The sequence below is a fragment of the Styela clava genome, chromosome 2, assembly GCF_964204865.1.
Source record: "Styela clava chromosome 2, kaStyClav1.hap1.2, whole genome shotgun sequence".
Classification (NCBI taxonomy): domain Eukaryota; kingdom Metazoa; phylum Chordata; class Ascidiacea; order Stolidobranchia; family Styelidae; genus Styela; species Styela clava.
In genome coordinates this window covers 1,391,661-1,402,584 of record NC_135251.1, presented here as the reverse complement: position 1 = coordinate 1,402,584, position 10,924 = coordinate 1,391,661, and the positions used below count along the sequence as shown (strand labels likewise).

General features: G+C 34.0%; 1 protein-coding gene across 1 annotated transcript in view; it reads left to right on the top strand.

The window, feature by feature from the left end:
* The window catches only part of LOC120333586 (uncharacterized), a 92,108-nt gene that overhangs the window by 39,648 nt on the left and 41,536 nt on the right, over window positions 1–10,924 (top strand). The window lies entirely within an intron of this gene.

Sequence of the window (10,924 nt, the reverse complement as noted above, 5' to 3'; positions counted from 1 at the left end):
AACCGGCAGTGGCTAGGTATCACTGTAGGCTCCGAATTTTTTTCTGACCCCTAACCCTGCCCCCTCTCCCCCCCCCCTTTAATTTTCATCGTCTCACTCGATGAGAGCTGTAAACAGCATATATATCCAGACATGTTTTTCAAGTTTATTCAAGAATTTGGGCGCATTTGCCTGTGGTGAGGCCTCAAAACTGGAAGGAAAACTGCTCTAGTGGGTGCTATCTGTTGGGGTCCCGTTTTTTTTCTCCCCTCCCCTCTTTTTCCAAAATAAACTCCTATGTTGTGCTCCTCGCTTTTTCATTTTCTGTATATTCAACATATCAACCACTTTGTATTTTCTTTTCGGGAACACCACATAGTCACAAATATTTTTGATAATAACCCCCCATTCCCCCCCCCCCCCCAAATAAAAAAATTTGTGTAATATATTCATATTTACATTAACAAGAATACAGCATAGGATAAAAAAAATTCTTAGTTCATTGTTTTGACCCTCACAGACGTATTAAATGAAGGTAAAAATACTTTAACAATTGCTGATTGAAAAACAACAAACCTGGTTAAGATAATATTGAGAACTGACTTCTTAACAAAATTCAAATTGTAAACGGACGTTATGGACACCCTGTATTTATGAAGCATTTTAGATTTGACAATATATGATTATATTCTGGGTTAGGGCATATCCTATGGGTTAGAAATGGCTCGTGAATGGGGTTTGTCCAAAATTATTATAAAAGACATCGACACAATTCCTGACAATCTACTCATTTAAATGCGGTGTTCCCTCTATATTTATTATATTTGTGATCTTCTTTGATAGACTGTTAGGAATTGAATCTTTTTTGATGTTTCAATTATGATTCCAGGACTGAACTTTGGAAACCAACTTAGATAATGAGAACTGTAGCATATATACAGGGGCATAGCCAGCAGGGGGTTTTGAGGGTTGCTCCTTCCTTTTTTAAATGTAAAAAAGGCATATTACTGACTTAAACATAGCAATTTTTCGTAAAATAAAATGCTTTTTGAACTCTTGAAAACCCATCTGTATCGGCATCCTTTTGAAATGTAAAAAAAGCAATTTTTTGTAGCATAAAACACTTTATGGGACTCTTGAAGACCTGTACGACCACCGGACAGACCTAGCAATTACGGTCCAACTTGGCAATACCAAATATCAAGACCTTCACTTTTAAAAATTCCTGGCTACGCTTCTGTTTATACACGCTTCAATTGTCTGTAAAGAAAACTTCTTTGACTTAATTTTTGAGTATTTGTCGAAATTATAATTATCACCATTAGAAGTCCGGAATTATAATTAATGAGAGAATTCCAAATTTTGACCACAAAAAAACTGAGACTCTGTGCCCTATCTCTACAGCCCTGGTTTTGTGTTGAATTTTTGGTGAAACAATATTTTTGTATGAGTTAGGTGTGATTATTCAAGTATTTATTCGAGTGTATTTTTTTCGCAGGGTGGTGTATTTTGTTTATTATCATGTTTTTTAGGAACGTAAGATTTACATTATCAAAATGTGTTCAAGTTTTGCTATTTATATACAAGCCCAGGCGCTCCGGAAGTAATCACACCAAGATGACGCACAACCTGAACAACCTTAACCTGGTACACATACTATGTTCAGGTTGTGCGCCATCTTGGTACGAATACTTTGGGAGCATCCAAGCCCGAATTAATTAAGTGTGTAATGCCAGCTTTTTCTGTACTGGATGTAAATCACAGCGTTCTTGGCTGATTTTTAATTCTTGGTGTCCGAAAGTATTTTTTACTCTGAATATTCCAATGGATAGTGAAAATAATGCCATAGATTAGGGTGCTCCCGAAGTATGTGCGCTAAGATGTATAGGTACCAGGTTAGAGTTCAGGTTGTGCACCATCTTTGTGCAAATATTTCCGGAGCGCTTAGATTTGAATTTTCGACTCCGGATTCTACTCTAGTAGTCTCTAGTTTTTAGTCCGGTGGTTCCCAACCATCAACAGCTCCCTTCCTGAGGCTTTAAGGACTCATTGGCCCCCTGTTTATCTTTCCAGTGGTATTTATAGTTTTAAATACCATGGGAACCGCTGCTCTAGTCTTTAAATACAGCTTTTCAATATCAATAAGAGCAATTCAAACTAAACTCTGCAGAGTTTCAAAATATGGCTCGGACTCCAATATTGTTAATAAAAGCTAAACTCTGGGGACGCCCTAACGCAGGGGTGTGCAACCTGTGGCCCATAAGAAAAAATGGTGTGGTTCGCGAATTAGTGACATTTTTGAAAGGTGTGCGGCCTGTAAAACGAGATTTTATTAGTTCGATCTGGCAGTTGAATCTGGTATTTTAGTTGCAAAGCCTATATTTATTATCCAATTTATGATCTATGCTTATGACGTCACAGAAGCGAACTACGCATGTCATAAGATTAATAACCAAAATTGTTTTGGTCGCAACTACTAGAAAGCATATGTTAAAAAGGTGCGGCCCACGGTTTCACCAAGTTATTTGTATCTGGCCCTCTTGTATTAAAGGTTGCACACCCCTGGCTTAAACTATTCAATCTCAAAAAGCTCTCCCGCTTATGATCACTGAAGCATGACTGGGCAGAATACCCACATCCTGACAAGCATGGTAGAATTCTGTAATTTGAAACTATTTAGATATAGACCTTTATACTTTTGAATTCAGACTCACCATTTTCTATATATACTTAGACTTTTAGCTGTTTTTCTGTGTTTTAAATCTTTTGAAAGTAAATTGGACAAATATGAACATTATTTTACAGGACTGTGTTATTTCTATGACATGGAAGGGGTGAAGACATTTCGAACAAACAATAAAGAATGATAAAAAAAATTGTTAAGTCCTGGTAGTCAGTGTCGGACTTGACAATGTTGACATTGCAAGTTTAAAATATTGAGTTTGAATTTCAGATCAGGTGTCGGCGATAGAAGTTTCTTTTCAATTGATCATATTTTGAACGCTGTTCTTTCTTGTGTTCCGACCGGCTAATTTTTATCGATAATTGCTTTTCTGTTTTGACGCGAATTTCGCGGGCTTTACTGGGGGCTTTCATTTTATTTACAGTCAACAATAAACACATCTGACATGGAACATCTGTGTGCCTAAATCTGACATCAGGGTCAGACCCCTCTTCTAAAATGTAAAAAAAAGCACGATCGGAATCTTTCATAGCTTGAAACGCTCTTTAGACTGTTTTTTACACCCTCAACGACTGTTGAAGACTCACGTTTCGGGTCAGGAGCCGGTTCTGCTACCGGTAGCTGTTACGGTCTAACTTGGCAATTACAAGTATCAGAACCCCCCTCCGAAAATTTTGCTTATCAGAAGGGCTTTCGATTAGGTTCAGACACATGACTCTTTTCTTCCGAGTGAGTTATTTGATGAAGCATGTTTCCCATTGTATGTGAACACTCAGCGACATTGGTGTAAAGATAATGTTACCATTTTAGTCTACACAAAACACTACACTAACTTGTGTGGAAGGGTGGATAAATAATCTTGACTGACATGAGCAAATATTCGAAAAATCTCCGCTAGGTGACAGTATAGAACAACAAATTCATTAATGTGGTTTTCAATGATTGACATCTGATGATCAGGACATTTCATATAATTTCAACTTAACTCCGACTTTTGTCTTTCAGTACATCAACTAATATAATGCAAACTCAACACACCTACGACCTTTTTAGTAGTACATCAAATAATATTAGGCAACTATCAACCCGTCTCCCATTCAATTGGGTATTTTTTTGGAACTGCCACAGCGGCCACTATGTGGCGACAATGAGCAATATCCATTTAGTATCCATGACGACCAAATTGTAACTTCCGGCTAGGTTCATAATTTTTAGGTATCTGGAAGGCAGAGCTTTGGGTTTAAAGTATAAAGAGTTATGTTGGAAGATAATTTATGATGGGTTGCCCACAGGAGGGAGAATAAAATACTGGTTCATTGATGAACCAGGAATATGTGATAATAGAATTGAAGAAACTGTATGTCATTTATTTTAGAATGTGACTGGACTATTGATTTTTGGCAATGGTGTTGCATAGATAATAATCAAAATAATATTATAATAAATGATTCGGAATGCAAATCGAAATTGATCACAGTAATATTCGGCAAACCAACAATTTGGAATTCAGTAAAATATGATGAAATAGATAAAAGGAAGAGTAGTATGCGTTCAATTTTCAATTGTAAAATGATTGGAATCCTGAATTTATTTAAACCAAGGAAAAGAAATGAAATATTGTTATATGAGCACATGGATGATCCAATACATAGGTCAATTATGATGTAAGATGCAACGCCAAGTATGATTAATATCCTGCAAGGACTTCTGAAATTTTATAGGTTGTATATCATTTTCATGAGATGTAGATGTATGTGACATAGGTGGGGAATAGGAAAACCCAATATGAAAGCTTGGTAATTTCTTTATTCTCTGTCTATTTTTTATATTCTTGTTGCATTTTCCATGCTAAATTAAATAAAACAATTAACGGTAACTGTAAATGATTTATAAATATAACTATTATACAACTGCTGATTGGATTACATGTGGATAAACTCAACTTCTGTGGACATATATTGGAATATATTAAATTAATGACATCATGGTAATGGTATGAATTAGTAATTGTTTGGATTTTTTACTATATTTTTCAAATGGGAATGGGATTCAAATTGAAAGACCAAAACATAGAAACAAAAAACTTTGCATTCAGAATATGATAATTCGGATCTAAAATCTCAATACAAAATTATGTTTGGCATTGGAATTTATTTTGCACAAAAAAAATAGATAAAAGTAAATGTAAACCGATAGGAATTTCAAATTTATTGAAAACAAGTGAAAGAAATGATTTATTATTGTATGAACACATGGATGATCTCATACTTAGATCAATCATGATGTGACATTTTCTATGCAACACCAGATTTGATGAATACTATATGAGAATATTTAAATTTCGGAATTTATGAATATTCAGATTAAATATTATAGATAGCGAATGGAAAAAAATGCCAAACCCCCACTTTGGATGTTTTCTGAATGTTTTCTGACTTTCTGTCTAATTTTTTTATTTTTCCCAATTTCCATGCAAAAAATTAACTAATTTGATTGATTACTGGTAAATATATATAAAAATGAATGCACAAATTGGATGACGACCTTATGATAATATGGATTAACTTATTTTTTGTGAAAATACATTGGATTATATATGATAAATTCTGGTATGGTATGGTTTTATATTTTAATTTTTCACTTTTACTATTTGCACTTGTGGGAAATGTGAATGAAACTGGGCGAATTTATTCTGATTCGACACTAAGTTTGAATCTGTTAGAAGTAATCTGTTTTTGCTTTTGTAAATCTTCGTACTTCGGAATAATAATTCCTGAATTTGTGTCAAAAAAAAATGTCAGTTTTGGAGTTTAAGGTTAACTGGCCAGATGTAGGAAGGTTATGTATTGAATAAGCAGGAAAAACTTTGGAATTCTGAATGTTAGAAATTTCATTAGTAATGGCTTAAATTTACTAGTATTTGAGACTTTTGATACACAGCTACCTACCGTAATTTCATTTTAAAAATCACATGATGACTTGTAAAAGGGATTATCATAGTGTATCTGTAAACTGAACACTCAGTTAAGTGTTTTTAAGTGATAACATGTATTCCTAATGTTCTGTTTTAGTCAAAGAGCTTTTTTGAGGAGTCTTCTTCCCATTCATGGTCATGTGTTATATCCATTAGTAAAATTCTTATGAAATGGCTCCCAAAACTGATTTATTTTCAGAGGTATTTGACATGGAAATACTCCATGAAATAGTGCTCAAAGATAAGCTACCATAATACCAAATTCTTAGTAATAATATCATGTTATATGGAAGTTATGTTATAATAATATCGGGGGTCTACTCTAGAGACACATTATTGGGGTATAGTCTAGTGGGTTGTGACACAAAAGCTATTTAAGGCTGACCACGAAGCTTTTCCAGACAGTACATACAGTTTTCGATTAGATCGAAAAAATGGCTTTATCATTATATTCAACAATAATAATTATGAAGCAATGTAATAATTAGAATTATGGTTTGCTTTGCGTTAATAATTTCAGTACGCCCCTACATGTTGGAAAGTGTAGGTAGACAGCGGATAATTTGTCAAATTCAGGTAGACAGTAGCAAAGGTGGCAGTTTATATGTAATTGTTAATGCTATGTCCAATTAGTTGCATTTTGAATACTAGCTGAACCGGGGTTAATATACTTTATTCAAACACCCAAACTTGCAAATGTAATATGCAAGCTCAAGTTTCGCATTATTATCAAATTTCATGTAAATGCATTGTTTCTTTTTTCATGTATTAACATACTATAGTGAGTTGCAAAAAAGGCAATGAAATTGTCTTGCAAATTGAAAAATGTTGGGAAGCACTGGCTTAGTCAATACTGAAACCAAAATTTTCAAAAATACAAAGTTGATCATCATAAGTTAATAAAAGATAAGTCAGAGGTATTATTCTTATAAGCTTACATGAGTTTGTACAAACAGATTTTGTTTGAAAGGCCAAAAACTAATTCAGTTCCGAATAAAATGTTTATAATCTGGAACTAATGTAAATTTGACCAACTATCATCGGATTGCAATAAAATTCTTTTTTCTAAACCAGGGCTAATCTCCTTTTTTTTTTACCAAAATCCGCATACAATTTTGGCATTCTTAAACACTCACTTCCTCGAACGGCTATTAATTAATAGCAAATCAAGATGGTTTTTTATGGTGTTATAGTTTTTTTCATATATATATTCAAAACTATATAAGTCATTTTATATAATAAAACTTCAAAAGTGGGGATAATGATCCAAAATAAAGAATTAACTAGGTGTGGTACGAATCAAATACTCGAAAGTTCCGGATTTGGACTGCGGGCCGCCAGTTGAGTAGCCCTGTTCTAAATGATCTAAGTAATTCGATGCAAAAATATTCACAGCATGAGACTGATGTGAGAAAAATAAATTTGTCATAAATGTGTTTTTAAATTAATATTATATTATAATGAGTCAGTTATACATGGTATTTTTGGTTTAGCTGTTTACACCTTGATTTGAAGGCTAATTGTAAAATTGATAGTTTTGCTACATTTACCTGTTGAACCAAAAACCAATAAATTAGAAATTCAATTCAGTAATTTCCACAATGTCATTAATACTCAATTGCATGAAATTGATAAAATGTTGGGGTTTGTTGCGACAGTATCGCCAAGTCGGGTGCAATGGCATAGTATTGGCATTGCAGGGTAAAACTGTCAGTAGTAAATCTCTCCCAAACCTTAAATCGGAACAATTCTGGTCATTTTAAAAGGAAGTATCTACTCACATATAAGTGGATAAGTGTGAAGTTTTTGGATAGTTTGGACATAATAGAGCAGTGGTTCTCAAACTTTTGCTGACTGCTTTTATTGACTGCGTCGGCAAATACACTTTGATTGGCGCTATCACAAGCTGTCTAACCTAGTTTTCATATTAATTCGCTGATATGTATGTATTATTCCAAAAAAAAATGATCAAAAATACTTTGATAAAAAAATTTAAAACTTGAGCCAACTTTTCAAAATAGAATGTTTTGAGAAAACTGATATATTTCTAATCAATTTTCAGATTATTTGATGTCAAATACTACACACTTGTACTACAATTAAGAATGACAAATTCAATATTCATTTTTTATTTTTTATAAATAACATTAAGATATAGGGAATTGTGTCTGACTTTTTTGTGTATGTTGCAAATTTTTGTTTTACATATATTACAGGATTTACATATTTATCCTGAGGGGGGAAAGGGATAAATGGCCTAACCATATGGATAACCACGGCCCATCGCCCAGCCACAAATCCATGTCGGTATGGTTTTAGTTAGCCAGTTTCCGGATGCATGGACTTGATGGTGGAGGAAGCCGTAACTGGCCAGTGGTCATATGAACTAACCTAAGGCTGTGAGGATTTCGGCAATCCTCTCGCACATACCGTATTTTCTCGACTATACGCCTATCACGCGGATAAGACGACTCCTTAATAATAGCTTCAAAATAGTGAATTCATAAAAATTCGCATTTACGCTGTTTCCACAAATCGTAACATGGTCTGTGAGATCTGTGAGATTTTTTGGTGCTATCTGAGTTATGCCAGAATAAGACGGTCCCTTAGATTGGCAACTTTTTTTTGAGTTTTAAACTCGGCGTATTTGCGAATAAATACGGTAATTAATCCCACATCAGATTCGGATCTGCGGGTCTGGGCAGGGTATTGTTAGAAGATAGTATCTCGCATTATACTTTTTTCACAATTGGGATATTTGAGTATGATAATATGATATAAAATAAGTGCTTGGAAGACGATAGTTGAACAAATGTCACTTCAGGATTTTTATCTTCCCAGATTGTAGAGTTATTTGTATCAGTGGACTCACAGTTTATTTTCAAATTGATGAATAATTATTTATAAAGGATAATTTCAATGTTAAATGTGCATAGAACAGAAGGTAAAATAGTGACATTTTTCGCCCTTGCATGGCGACTTTTGCTATCAAATTAAATTTCCAAAAATATATATGTATGAATGCATTATGTTTAATTAGATCATTGGAAATGTATGTACGTTAATAGTTTTATCCAAGACTTTTACGTATGGTATGGTTTCCTTTAAATGTAGCGGAAATTGTCGGCTTCGAAAGAATTTGGGCAAATACTGTAATATTTATGAGTAAGCGAAACTATTAAAAGAGTTCATATCTGACTAGAAACTTATGAAAATAATTGCAAATGCTTCGACAGTCTTTAATTTTGTGTTATGGCATCAACCAGATCGAGACAGTGTCCAGTTTCAATATATATATGGTCTAATTTTATCAGTATCTAAACAGTAATGGGGCTTGTCGATAATTTACGTAATATAGTCAATAAAAACTCTTGGAGAAGCGTTTTCTTGCATCGGCTACATTACAAATCGCCCTAATTACTAAGGAGGTCCAAACCTCACGCCGCATATAGCCAGTGACCTGCAGCATCATTATCTGTGGCCCACGTTGTATTGGTTGGAGGGTAATGAAAAAATCTTATTTGGTTTTGTTTTGTCATGAAAAATCCTCTGTCATATTGTTACATCACTAATGTCATTGAACTGACTAGTGATATAACTAACTAAGACAATCATCGAAGTTGAATAATGTGCTTGGCTACTTCAATGAGAATTTATTACATTCTCATTAGCTAGTCTTAATTGTTAGCTAGTTTTCTATCTTTTTGGTAGGGAAGCTATATGATAACAATATTGGCATCATAGAAAACTAAAAATCGAACGACGAGTCTTTAAGCTTAGGTTGGTTATGCTGACTGATGCCTAATTATTATTGTTATGGCCTGACAATAGAATTCCTGCCGAGTTGCCTTCTGCCAACAGACTAAACAGTATTACAAAAACTGCCACAATTTAAAACTGCATTGCAGAATCTTGTGAAAAATGTACATTTTCTGATCCGATCTTATCGATGTTTCAATTACAAAAGCCCTTTCTCCATTTTGAAGAACCTGATATCTTATATTAAAATGGAAAGTTTATGGTGGCTTTAGTAAGTTTTACGGTGGTGAATGTTTTAGCTTGGAGAATGTCAAATACTGATCAATGTGTTTGCACAATGAAAGGTACTCCAGAATCATGTGAACCAAGATGGCAGACACCAAAACGTAGTATGTATACCAGATTAGGGTTTGGCCATAATTCCAGGAACAAATACCACAGGAGTGACTTGGCTAGTTCCCGAACTCGTAATAGTACTAAAATAAGGAAAATTAGAATGAAATTATGGCCTAACCCTAACATGGTTCACATACTTCGGAGTACCCAATAAAAGTTTTTGTTTTGTATTGCGCTGTTTACCTATTCTTAGCACTATTGTGGCCCGCAAACAACGCAAAAGCAATTGTGTGGCCCCCGGAGTCAGCAACCTTGGACCACCCTGTACTAAGGTATTCTAGAGGTTGTGATACTCAATCCTACTTTTGAAATTTATATATGATTGTAGTTCACTGTTCATTGCCAAGTTTACCTTTCAAGTACTCTCAATTGTTTCATATTTCTGTCAAACCATGACTCACATCTCACAAATGATAAATATGCTTTTGTGTCTAGTGTAGGGCCTTGTTTGGGAGAGAAAATGTGGAACAATTTAGGAGAAAAAGTGGGATAGCTTTATCACATCAATTGACGTAAAATCTTTACTAGATATATATTGTAATACACATCATTCATCTACAATCCAACCTGTAAGCCCATATCTGCTTGTACGAGTATCAGCCTTCTGAAACTATGAGACTACTAACTATACTATGGAATATAAAATATTCAAAAAACAGTGCATTAATAAGCCTGTTTCTCTATATTAGGTTGAAGTGAAATGTGGAATGCTTCATAAGAAAAGGGTTGTACTATACTACACTATTGAAAATTCATAAAATTCAATACTTGCTTGTCTAGGGCCATGTTCTGAGCAAAAAAACTTGAAACACCTAATTTAGTTTGATTTAATTTTGTAGTTTTTGAATATCCAAATTGATGTATGCATTGGTAGAGGAAAGTTGATATATTATTATTAGTGGTTGAAAGGCAATGTTCTGCCATATTATTTCACATACATGTGGATTTTGTAAAATATTTGTCAATTCTATCTTGAGTTATATTTTTTTTCAGTTGGGAACCACTGTTGTAAACCATTGGTTAATTTTACCCAACTTTCTTGATAGAATATTCCGCTGATACATCATTTTTACTTCACAGTCTGTAAACATGCTTAGGCGATCTAATTTTAGAAACACTTCAACCGGAAAGGA